General features: G+C 33.6%; 1 protein-coding gene across 1 annotated transcript in view; it reads left to right on the plus strand.

Annotated features, from left to right (window-relative positions):
- The window catches only part of NMNAT3 (nicotinamide nucleotide adenylyltransferase 3), a 151,117-nt gene that overhangs the window by 64,661 nt on the left and 73,218 nt on the right, over window positions 1–13,238 (plus strand). The gene's annotated exons all lie outside the window — the stretch shown is intronic.

A 13,238-nucleotide genomic window follows, 5' to 3' on the forward strand; every position in this document is an offset into this window, starting at 1 on the left:
TATGTTTGTTCTTTATATTTTGAGCTTGTTTAAGGTATGAATTCATGAGCTTTATAAATAAATAAATATGCAAAAACTTTTAAACTTTTTAAATGAAAGCCTTCTTAAAATGGATGTATACTTCTCTGCCTGATAATAGAACATAGTGAACTTAATTTAATCATATTTTATGATTCATTGCCTTGATGTGCAGTAGCTCTTTCATTGTCCAGATATATGATATAACTATAAGTAAAGATGTAAACATGGATAATTTTATATGTAAAGCTGAAGAGGGCTGAAGGATATTGGACACAATATTGCTATTGCACATTGGATAGCACAAGGGCTTTGGAGTTAGAGGATCTCAATTCAAATCCTACCCCTTATAGTCACTACTTCTATGACCTTCAGGCCCATTTGAGGAGAACTTTGATTACTTGCATTCTTGAGAGAACAACCCAAAATTGTTCTCCTGACACTTATTAGATTATTTGTAGATATTCTAAAAAGGTACAATATTCCTTGCTTTTTGCTTTTACCTTTAAAACCTGATCATTATTTTGTTCAGCTACTGCCCAGTTATCTTGAAAAGCTTATCCAGCTCTCTTTGTGGTGACAAAGAATTGGAAATTGAAGCAATGTCCATCTATTGGGGAATGGCTAAACAAATTATGGCATATGATTGTGATGGAGTACTACTGCGTCATAAGAAATGATGAGCAGGCTGATTAAAAAAAAAAACTTGGAAAGGACAACACAAGATTATGAACAGTGAATTGAATAGAACCAGGAGAACAGTATATGCAGCTAAAGAATTAACGCTGGAAGAATAAACTCTGAATATTAGCTCCAGAAAGCAAACTGAAAGGTGAAACATGAAAAATGTAATTTAGATAAACATGTTGGTCTCCCAGATGATATCTTCTGGGGTGCAGGAAGGATTTGGGGAGGTTGTGGATGGGATTTATTATGTAGAGATAAAGAAACATAAGCTAAACATATACAAGATTTGCAATTTCATTTATGCACAATCTTCTTTTTCTTTGTATATGAAAATGCTTATTTTATTTGGTTTTGTAAAATTTGGAATAAAAAAAAAGCTTATCCAAAACATTTTCCTAGATTATGGTTCTTTTTTTTCTCCCTTTCACTTACCTCTTCAGGATTTGGAAGCTTCTCTCCTTAAAATTAGCCTCCTATTTAACAACTTCCTCTACCCCTCTTTTCCCTGTTGAGATTGATATATTCCTCTACTATTTGTAGGTGTATGTGTTCAAGCTTCCTTTGTTTCAGATAAGATTGAGGTTCATTTAATGCCTATACTCCCACCTGTTGCTCCATTTTTACATATTCTTTTCATACACCCTAATTATTAGAAGATATTAGAAATAGCAAGTTCCACTCCTTCATCCTTTCTGCTCTGGTGTATTTCTCCTATCGCCCTCCCTTTTCTTTCCTTCTGTCCTCAGAACAGAACTGATCTCACCTCTCTCACATACTCCACAAAACATCTCATTTTTCTTGTTTAACTTTCTCAGTACTTTTTTCAATACATTAAGGACCTTAAGGGACATTTGCTTCTCAACAACCCTCCCCAATTATACTGTTCTAAAAGCCCTAAGTTATCATACAGCTTCTTCTAATTGTTCAAATAAATCTATCTTCCTAGTCTTCTCATTACTCTTATGTTTGTATTTCAAAATTGCTACTCAGCACTAGTCTTTTAAACAGGAATGTTTGAAAGCCTTCTTTTCATAAAAGATCCTTCAATTGTTTTTTTTCCTGTAGGATCACACCTGCTTTGCAGGTAAGTTATTCTTGGTTTTAAGTCTTTCTTTTGCCTTTTGAAAGATTGTATTTCAAGTTCTCCTTTTAGTACAAACTCACAAGTTTTGTGTGACCTTAACTGTAGTTCTTTAGTACTTTAATGCTTGCAGTATTTTTTTCTTGATGTCAACACGATACATTTTGCCTCTTTTATTCCTGGGACTTTTCCTTTTAGAACTACTTTCATGAGGCAATGGATATAATTTTTTTTTATTCATCTTTACTTTACTCTCTGGTTCTGATAGATTTAGATAGTTTTAATTTATAATTTATTAAAATATAATTTCTAGGGATTGAAAAAATCATGGTATTAGGGGAAATCTAACGATTCTTAAATCATCCTCTTTATCCTTTGGTTTTTTTCAAGTCAGTTATACTTAATATCAGCTATTTTATATTTTCTTCTATTTAAAAAATATTTGATTTTGTTTTAATATTTCTTGCTGTTTCATGGAGTTATTAATTTCAGTTTGATCTATTCTAGTTTTTAGAGATTCCATTTCTTGGGCAAGGCTGCCACATTTTCCTCTATACTTATTTTTCCTTCCAATTCTTTCCTCCAGGTCATTTGTTATATTTTTTATTCTTGTTTTTTTTTCTTATGTATTCATGTAGTCCATTTGGAAAATTCATTTTTTCTTTTGAGTATCCACTAGGAATTATTATGAAGTTATATTTGCAATAATTTTGGATATTATATGGTATTTTACATTGATTTACTCATCTCTTAATCAGCATCAGTCCCTGAAATGGACCTTCAGGTCAAGCTCTGCCATCTCCTGTGATTTTGAGTAGGATGGTTGACCCTGCTTGATCTTTACCTGAGTCATCTAAGTTATTTTAATGACTTCAGTACCACCACCCATCTCTTTGAAGTTTTTAGTGCTTGATCTTCAGGACCTCTTTGGTATCCTAGGGACTCTAAAGCTCCTGGACCTGGACTGGCAAAGTCTGAGCATTGTGCCACCTTATTACATTCACATTTGCTGTTGTTGCCTACTGCTACTTCCAAGAGCTTCAGGAGAGCCTTATGTTGTCTCAGGACAAAGATCCTCATAGGCTACACATGTGCCCAGCCATTTCTGGTCACCATAGGGGGAGACCCTGTACTAGTATTGGCTTTACTGGCACACCTCTCTTTCTCCCTGCCTTTTTGTTCACTTTTGGCATTAAATCACTATAGATTCTCATTGAATTTCTTGATTATTATTCCAATTGGTATGTCAGAGATAGGCAGGCTGCTTCCCATTCTGGTGGCCAATGTAGCTAGAAGTGATATCAGCCAGCTTCCAAATCCCAATTAGATATAAAATGAGGGGGTTAGACTAAATGTCTTCTGATGTCTCTTTCCACTCTCAATCCAGAATCCAGTTATCTCTTCCAACTTTCTCATTTTACAGAAGAGGAAATTGGTACAGAATGGTCCCATAGACTAACAATGATGATAATAAATCCCAGAGTTGTCAGAATCAACTTGTTATTGATTTTATTGCTGTTTTTCAGTTGTTCAGTCATGTCTGACTCTATGTGACCCCATGAACTCTGTCTCTGGGATTTTCTTGGCAAAGATACTGCAGTGGTTTGCCATTTCCTTCTCCATTGTGTCTCCATTTTATAGATGAGGAATTGAGGCAAATAGGGTTAAGTGACTTGCCTAGGGTCACACAGCCTGTAAGTGTCTGAGGCCAAATTTGAACTCAGATTTTCCTAACTTCAGGCCTGGTGTTATATCCACTGTGCTACCTAGCTGCCCTAGTCTTTATTGACTTAGCAATTACTAACCACATTTCCTGACATCAAGCTATATGACTTAGATGAAAAACAAGTTATAGGGGGCAGGTAGGTGGTGCAATGCTAGATTGCTGGGGCTGGAGTCAGGAAGACTCCTTTCTTTGAGTTCAAATCTGGACTCAGACATTTAATAGCTCTATGACCCTGGATAAGTTATTTTACACCATTTGCCTTAAAAAAAAGTTATACAGTTCCTTCATCTCATGGAATTTTTCTCTTTCAATTTCGAAGTCATTTGTTTTCAATAAGTGCAATATTCTTAACAGATAAAAAGAAAAGATAGACACTGAAAACTAAGCTTGACATTGAACCAAGGAGTGATGGTAATACATATATATACCCACTCTAGGCAAAACTTATTGAGTATAAAGATAACAAGCTTTGTAGAAAAAAAACTTAGTGACATCTTGAAGTCATTACTGTACATGGAAAACCCAAATTTCAAGGTATCAATAACTATACAGTACTATTATTATTAATGTAAAGTAAAGAACTATAAAAAGGAACAAATTTGGAAATTATCCCAACAGAAACCTATACAATACTGACAAAACAGAGGGCCCATAACCATAAGGCAACTATAGAAATGTTAGTACTTCCTTACCAAAAAGGAAGAAAAGGATTGAGAGACAGACATTCTTATATACAAAGCACATGATGAAAAGGTAAAAAAAAAACTTACAGAAATGCTTTTGGAACATGTAGATATTACTTTACTAAGCAATAAGAATGGTTGATAATTCTTCATTACCATTAAATCTGTCATATGTAACCCAAAATGGTTTACTTTTTATGACACATATCAAATAGTTACTCTTCAAAATGGAATTAAAAGGCCCCCTCTAGGAAACATTCATAAGAGCTCAGCCAATAATAATTAAAGAAAAGTAGCAAAGAGATGGCTAAGCCATGAAGATTTATTTGTGGAAATGGAAAAATTTATGATGATGATTCAAGACCAGGTCATTGCCACAAGAAATCACAAAAGGGTTATACTTAATGAACCCAGACTGAGGATTCACTATAGCTTAAGCAAGCTATAAAAATTAAACAGCTATAAAATACCTATCAAGACATAATCTGGTGGCTAGAATTATCCATCAAAAGCTTTCTGGGGGGCAGCTGGGTAGCTCAGTGGAGTGAGAGTCAGGCCTAGAGACAGGAGGTCCTAGCTTCAAACCCGGCCTCAGCCACTTCCCAGCTGTGTGACCCTGGGCAAGTCACTTGACCCCCATTGCCCACCCTTAACAATCTTCCACCTATGAGACAATACACCGAAGTACAAGGGTTTAAAAAAAAAAAAAAAAAAAAGATAAGAGGATTGACTGCCACTAACATCCACTGAAACCCTCTTCAGAACTAGAGCCTATTCCATAACTCTAAGGAAGCTAGAAGGCTTAGGTTAAGACTAGGCAAGGTTTTCTCTGCATGGGAAGATATTTGTGTTACCTTTAAATGTTTTACTAGTTTGCCTTTTTATAATAGTAGCAATTTGGGATGGCAGGGTTTAAATAGCCTTTAGTAAAGTTCTTGGGAAATATTTTATTGAGAAGAAAGGAAAGCATAGAGGTGAATGTATGATATCCCCTAAATAGACCAGGAGAGAACTGCAAAAGGATAATTCCTAGAGTCGTTCAGCAAAAAGAGGGGTTGCTGGGTAATGGGAGAGGAGGCAGAAAGTGGGGATTAAACCTGGAGGAATGGAGGGAAGAAGTGTTACACTAGAAATAGGAAAGAGGTATTTATGATGGGATTAATCTAATTCCAGTTGCTGAATAGGAGACTATCTTCTCTGAGAGAGTGTGTTTTGCCTCTGGATAGCATTTCTCCTCAGGAAAAAGGGATGTATATGCTCCTGGGCAGGGAGCACTTGGCCCCTAAAAGGATTATAGAAACATGGATTCAGAGATGAGGTGGCATAGGCAGTGAGGAAAGATTGATGAGGAGGAGGCAGTGAGTAAAATCGGACTGCACACTTTGGTATAAAAAGTACTTTCTACCTTGGGACACAACTTCTTTGAATATTACTTCTTTTCATGAACTATATAAAGAGATTGAAGTAGAAACAAATATAGAAACCATGAACGAGAGACTAAAAGATCTAGACAAGATCTAGACTAGACAAGAAAAGAAGAAAATAAAGAATATGAAGCAATGAAATTATTTGGGGAGGGAGGTGGCAAACGGAATAAAAGAAGTTGAAGAAAATACAGAAGGATAGATTTTAAACCAATCATTTAACTGAGAAAGGGAAGAAACGGAGGAGGGAAGAGGGGAAAATATAACAATAAGTAAAAGAAAAGGAAAACCTCATAACTAAGGAAGGGTTTGACAACTAGTAGGAAGGAGTGAATGGGAAAAGACAGCCTGTGGATTTTGGGTAATTACACCAAAGTAGTTTAAGCCAAACTAATAAGCTGACAGATGAAGTACTGACTTAAATGAAAGGAAGATGTTTTTTCAAAAAGCAATTCTAGAAGGGGCAGCTGGGTAGCTCAGTGGAGTGAGAGTCAGGCCTAGAGACAGGAGGTCCTAGGTTCAAACCCGGCCTCAGCCACTTCCCAGCTGTGTGACCCTGGACAAGTCACTTGACCCCCATTGCCCACCCTTACCACTCTTCCACCTATGAGACAATACACCGAAGTACAAGAGTTTAAAAAAAAAAAAAAAGCAATTCTAGAGATGCAAATGAAAAAAAATGAAATAATACATTAAAATGAAAGCAAAATAGATAAGAAAACAATACAAAAAAGCCATATGTTACTTACAGGAATGAAAGCTAAAAGTCAAATACAAAATAGAATCAAAATGAGACTGAAACAAAATTTACTAGGTATATTTAAAACAATTATGCTATTAAAAAAGCAAAAATAAAAATTCACATTATCAATAGACATAATAAAGGATGTCATATTATGCTTTAAGGAATCATATCAACATGAACCAATATTGATATTTAATTTATATACACCAAATGCCAAAACACCTAATTCTTAAAGGAAAATCAACCGAATTGCAAAATGTAACACTTCTACCATAATGGTAAGAAATTTTGATGTTCCTTTCAGAGTTGGACAAATCTAACAGATAAGTAAAAATAGCATAGAACAGAACAAACTTGTAGAACTTAGAACTAAAATATTTATAGCATCTTATGAATGTGATGGCTAAAGAATGTACATATTTCTTAGTATCACATTGACACTTTCACAGAAAAACTATTAACTATGTTAATGCTTACAGAAATGGCAACTGAATACAAAAAAGGAAGAAATATTAACATCCTTTTCAAGAAATTACACAATTTAAAATGGCAGTCATTTCAGGATAGTATCTTAAGTGGAGACAACAATTTAATGTTGTGATTGCATATTTAAAATCTATATTAGATTGTTTATTATGTCAGGGAGGAGGGAGGGGAAGAATTAGAGGAGGAAGAAGGGAGAGAATTTGGAACTCAAAACTTTTAAAAATGAATGTTTAAAATGTCTTACATGTAATTGGAGAAAATAAATGATCATTTAAAAACAATTTAATGTTAAATGACTAGTAGATGAAGGAACAAATTATAGAAAAAGTTAGTAAATATAAAGGACAATGATAATTATAAGCCAATATACATATGAAAATTTCTTGGATACATATGAAGTAGTCTTCAGAGAAAAAAAATTTTTTAACATGAATGAATTGGAAAAAAAAGGACTAATGAATCAAATACCCACTTTAAAAAGTCAGAAAACCAACAACTAGATTCTTCCAAAATAAGAATAAAAGGATGCATTTGAAAAATAGAGATGAAATACTTAAATTGGAAACAAAAAATACTATAGAACTGATTGACAAAAGTAGAAACTTGTTATTTGAAAAGACAAAACTTTGGGAAAATAATAAATTTTATCTTATTTCTATCAATATATTTTGGTTTTAGATTACATTTATTTTCAGATATACCTCTCCCTCACCTAGTGAGTCATGCCTTTTAGCCAAGATTTAAAAGAAAAAGAATATAGTTCATCAAAACATACATACACATTGATCAAGTCTGAGAGTACATGTAGTGTTAAATAATTCTCATTTCTCATCTGAAATGGAATAGCTTTTATAGAAACAGAATCATTTTTTCAGGAGTAAAAAAGGAAATGATTATTTGGGGGAAATCTTTGCATCAAATATCTCTGTTAAGGGCCATTATCATTTCTAAGATAGATAGCTCTACCTCATTTTTCATTACCTTCATTTGTTTATTTCCAAGTAGAAAAAAATTCATAAGCCTTTAACCAATCTGATTAAAAATAAAAAAATGAAAAATCAAATTAAAATGAAAAATGAAAAAAGATGTAATCATAATAAACCTAGAAGAAATAAAAGTAATTATCAGAACCTGTCATACCATAGATATATGCCAGCAAAACTGGGAACTCAAAATAAAGGCTGATCTAAAAAATAATGAAATAACCAAGCTGTAGAAAACCAAATAGACATCAGAAGTAACCCAGTTTCAAAAAAGGAAATGAACTTACTTTAAAGAACTAAAAAAGAAAAAAAAATCCAGTTCCAGATGTATTTATTAGAAAATTCTACTGAACTCTAAAAAAGCAATGATAGATAAACTATACAAATTACTCCCAAAAAGTTAAGAAAAAAAGCACTTTCCCAAATTGCTTTAATGAAATAAATTATAGTTCTAAAGCTTAAACCAGAAAAGGAGAAAGCAAAGAAAAAGATTTTAGATCTAAATAATTAATGAATATCAGTTTTCAAGTTTTAAACATAATCAGAGCAAAAAAAATCATAGCAATTAATTGACAAAACCGTTTACTGTGAACAAGCTGGATCTCTATCAGGAATGTAAAGATACAGGAAACAGAAAAATAATATAACTAATCTATTAAAATCTAAAATGTTCAGAAATCATGCAATTATTTTAGTAGATGCAGAAAAGCCTTTGACAAATACTCAGGTTAATTAAAAACTATACAAAATAAGTGCATAAAAGATTTTTTTCTTAAAATGAAAAAATTATCTAAAATTAAAATCTAGCATTATATGCAACAAGGAAACACACATATACTAAAATATACTAGAATATTCCCAATATATACAGTAGTAAAATAAAGAAGCCTTTTTCTCCCCATTAATTACTTAACATAGTTTTAAAAAATGTTAGCAATAGCAACAAGAGAAAGAATTCAAAGATAGAAAGATAGGCAAAGAAGAGACAAAGCTGTTCCTTAGCTTGAATGTATTAGAGTTTACTTAGCTAATCCTCAGAAATCAAGAGAGAAACTAATCAAGATAATAACTTTTGCAAAGTTTCAGGCTATAAAATAAACCCTTAAAAATCAAGAGCATTTCTGTACATAAATTACAAAATCCAGGGAATAAGAACAGAATGGGAAGTACTATTCAAAATAACAATCAAATGCTTAAATACTTAAGTGTAGTTAACCAAAGCACACCCAGTATTTATTTGAATACAATACAAAGCACTTATTAAAGAAAAAAAGTACAACTTAAATAAAATAGTTCTCATATCTGGGCCATACTGATAGAATTCAAATATACAATGCTACCAGAATTAATTTCCATAGTTAGAGCTATGCTAATCAAACTATCAAAAGTATACATTAGACAGCCAGACTAAATAATAACAAAATTTATTTGGAGGAAAAAAATGGATAAATATCAAGGAGAAAAGATGAAGAAAAAATAAAAAACCAGAATGAAAGGAAAATAGCCTGTAACTATATTACAAAACCACAATTATTAAAAACATTTGTTATTGATTGAAAAAAATGGGAAATTCCAGTCAACCAACACTTATTTAGTGCCTTTTATAAGCCAAGCATTGTGTAAGATGGGGCAGAGGGTGTGTGTGTGGGGGGGAGGAGTTGCAAAAACAAAATAATCAGAAATAATGGAGCTCAATAAGCCAATGATAAATAAATTATAAATTACCTAGAAAAAAATATTTGATAAGAATAGCTGTTAGAGTTGGAAAGTAGTCTGACAAAAATTAATTATAGACTAGCATCGTATAGTACACAATAAATTCAAAACGACACAAGAATTATGTATTAAAGGTCATTGCAAAAAAAATCAAAAGAAAAGCATATCATATACCCTTCAGAGCTTTGGGTAGGGCGTAAATTCTTCCCCAAAGGATAGTCACATTTATAAAACATAAAATACATATTTTGATTAAATGAAATTAAAAAGTATTTGCATGAACAAAATTAATTTAACTAAAATAAAAATAGAAGTCAACTACAGAGTAATCTTTATATGATATCCTAAATAAGAATTTGATATCAGGGAAACTAAATAGAAATATATAAAACCAAAAGTCATTTCCTAGAATACTTAAGTAGTCAAAAGATTTAAACAAAATTCAAAGGAAAAATTTCAGGGTATTAACATCACATTAAAAATACTCCATGGGGCAGCTGGGTAGCTCAGTGGATTGAGAGCCAGGCCTAGAGACAGGAGGTCCTAGGTTCAAATCCAGCCTCAGACACTTCCCAGCTGTGTGACCCTGGGCAAGTCACTTGACCCCCATTGCCCACCCTTACCACTCTTCCACCTATAAGTCAATACACAGAAGTTAAGGGTTTAAAATTAAAAAAAAAAAATTTAAAAAAAAATACTCCAAATTATTAGTAATAAAAATATAAATAAAAACAACTACAAGTTTTCACTTTCACATTTTGCAAATTGGCAAAGATCACCAAAGATGGGAATAGTCATTGTTGGAGGGAATGTGGAATAACAGACATGCTAATACAGTGTTGAATAACAATGAATCCTTCTGTCCATTCTGGAATTAATGGGGGGTGGGGGGGGAATGATTAAAATGTCTGTACCTTTTTTACCCAGAAATTCTACTGCTATTAATATAGTCAAAGAAAGGCCCCATATTTACCAAAATATTTATAGTAGCACTTTTTTTTTATTATTGCAAAGAAATGGAAACTAGGCTGTTTTGTTAAGTGATAAGTGTCTAAACAAATTATGGCACCTTAATATAAAGGGATATTATTGTACTGTAAGAATTTACTAATGTGATCACTACAAAGAAACTTGGGAAGACATAAGAACTGATGCAAAGTGAAATAAACATAGCCAGGAACAATTATATATGGGCAACTAGATGGTGCAATGGATAGAGCATTAGGCCTGATATCAGGAAGACCTGAGTTGAAAACCAGCCTCAGGCATTTACTAGCTATGTGACTCTAGGCAAACATGTCACCCTGTTTGCCTCAGATTCTTCATCTGTAAAATGAGTTAGAGAAGGAAATGGCAAACCACTACTGTATCTTTGCCAAGAAAACCTCAAATAGGATCCATCCAAAGAGATGGACACAATGGAACTGACTAAACAACAACAATATATACATATACTACAATATAAAAGAAAAGAAAAACGGTAAAATAAAACCGAATTCCATCAGACTTGAACCCAAAGAAAATAGTTAAGAAAATTCCTCCCTCTGTTCCTTTGCAGAAGTGGTAGGTTTGAGGTACTACATATTGTTATGTTATTTCATTGTGAGAATTCTTTTCTTCCTTTCTTCATATTTTTTTATGAGGGATGGTGTTTCAGTTTTCCTTTATAAAGTAGTATAATATGGAAATAGGTATTGAGTGATAATACATGTATAACCCAGTGGAATTGCTTGTCAGCTCTAGGAGGGGGGAGGGAAGAGGAGAGGAGGAAACATGAATCATGTAACCTTGGAAAAATACTTTAAAATAAATAAATTTAAAAAAATAAGGGGGGCAGCTGGGTAGCTCAGTGGAGTGAGAGTCAGGCCTAGAGACAGGAGGTCCTAGGTTCAAACCCAGCCTCAGCCACTTCCCAGCTGTGTGACCCTGGGCAAGTCACTTGACCCCCATTGCCCACCCTTACCAATCTTCCACCTATGAGACAATACACTGAAGTTAAGGGTTTAAAAAAAAAAATATATATATATATATAGGTGATGTGAAAACAAAAATATCAACAAATGAATAAAAAAATTAAATGCTTATTTTGTGACAAATACTATACTAAACTGTAAAGGAAACAATCCTTGCCATCAAGGAGCTCCTATTCAATTTGGGTGGTGGAGGAGGAACGATAAATAAAAGGAAGTTTGTGGGAAAACCTATGTTTCCTGAAGTTGCTGCAAAGGGTCAGATGGTAAGGCCAAGAGATTCTTAGGTTGTATTCATTAGTTAAGTGACAGCGTAGGAGGTAGAGGCAGAACAAACAGAAGGAAGACCTGAAGAGCTTAGGAGGCCAGGGCAAGACATTTGATTGGACTGATGGTCATCTGGAATAGAGCTGATGGATCTCATCTAATCTGTGTGAGCAGTTAAGCATCTAGATGAGTTCTAGGTGGCTGATGGGGGTGGAGGTGGGGCAAAAAGCCCCATCAGTGATATCTTCCCACCTCTGGTAGTCCCACTGTATGATGGACAACCTAATTCCATGGGATGCAGTAAGAGAAGACAGACAACCCTCCATCAATGGTAATAGTCTTCCTCCCACCCAGCTGTTATGCATGGACTTTTGTATTTTAATTAAAAAAAACCTTTCATTTATATAAATCATTTCAAAAAAAGTTTAGTTCAGCAATCACCAGTTTTCTACAAATACAGTCCATTTGAGGTGGCTGCATTTCCTTCCCTAACATTACTGGCTCTAGTAAACAAATATTCTAGATTATAGGTTGATTGTGGAAGATCTAGTCAGAGCACAATCCCAAGTCTATTACTTTTTCTTTCTTTTTTTTCAGAATCAACTTTGTTTTAAAAATTGTACATTATGGGGGATCTTAATTTATATCCTTTGTCTTTTATAAACTTAAGAATTGCCTCTCCACTAGAAGGCAGATTGAAATCATTAAACTGATCCTCCCCACCACCGCCTAATACAGTTTTTATTTAATTAAGGAAAATTCTAAAGTAACAAATTTATTGTATTTTGCACACCTACATCTAAATGGAACACAATGTATTTGCTGGTAGCACATGACTCACAAGCCTGCCTCCTCCCTTCTCTTTTATTTGAATGTCAGAACTCATCTTGTGCTTGCAAACTATCTGTTCCTTTTTGTCAAATAGTTAACATATTTGGAAAGTTCTTAGAACTAAAGTGATCACTGAAGGTATTCCTATGGGCTTCTAGTAATTAAGATGATTGCTTAATTGGCATGTTTGTTTCCTCTAAGGTATGACAGATTGAGGATTCTAGCTGTGAGAAAGTGTGCAATTGTTTTAGTGGCAATGTGTCCATAGCAACAGCAGCTGAATTTAACAAAAGTTTAAAGGAAAAAAGTACTTTGAGTTCATGTAAAGGTTGATTGCCCTAGAGAAGTTTACAAATCTTGTACTGATGAAAATGATTTCCCTTGGTACCGAAACGTTTTGTTGTCAAACCAACAAATACAAACTTGGTATTTTTGTTGTTGTTGTTAAGAAGAAGAGTCTGGTCAAGAGGTTTGTATTATGAAAGATGTTTAGAGAATCCATTTCCATTCTGCCTAAAGCAGTCAGCTTTATGTCTATAATAAACAGCAACGTTTTCAGTTTCTCGGTTCCCTTAGTATAGCTCTAGTAGCTCACAACAGGGAAAGGTAAATTGATGTCCC

This window comes from Gracilinanus agilis, chromosome 3, assembly GCF_016433145.1.
Source record: "Gracilinanus agilis isolate LMUSP501 chromosome 3, AgileGrace, whole genome shotgun sequence".
In the NCBI taxonomy this organism is placed as follows: Eukaryota; Metazoa; Chordata; class Mammalia; order Didelphimorphia; family Didelphidae; genus Gracilinanus; species Gracilinanus agilis.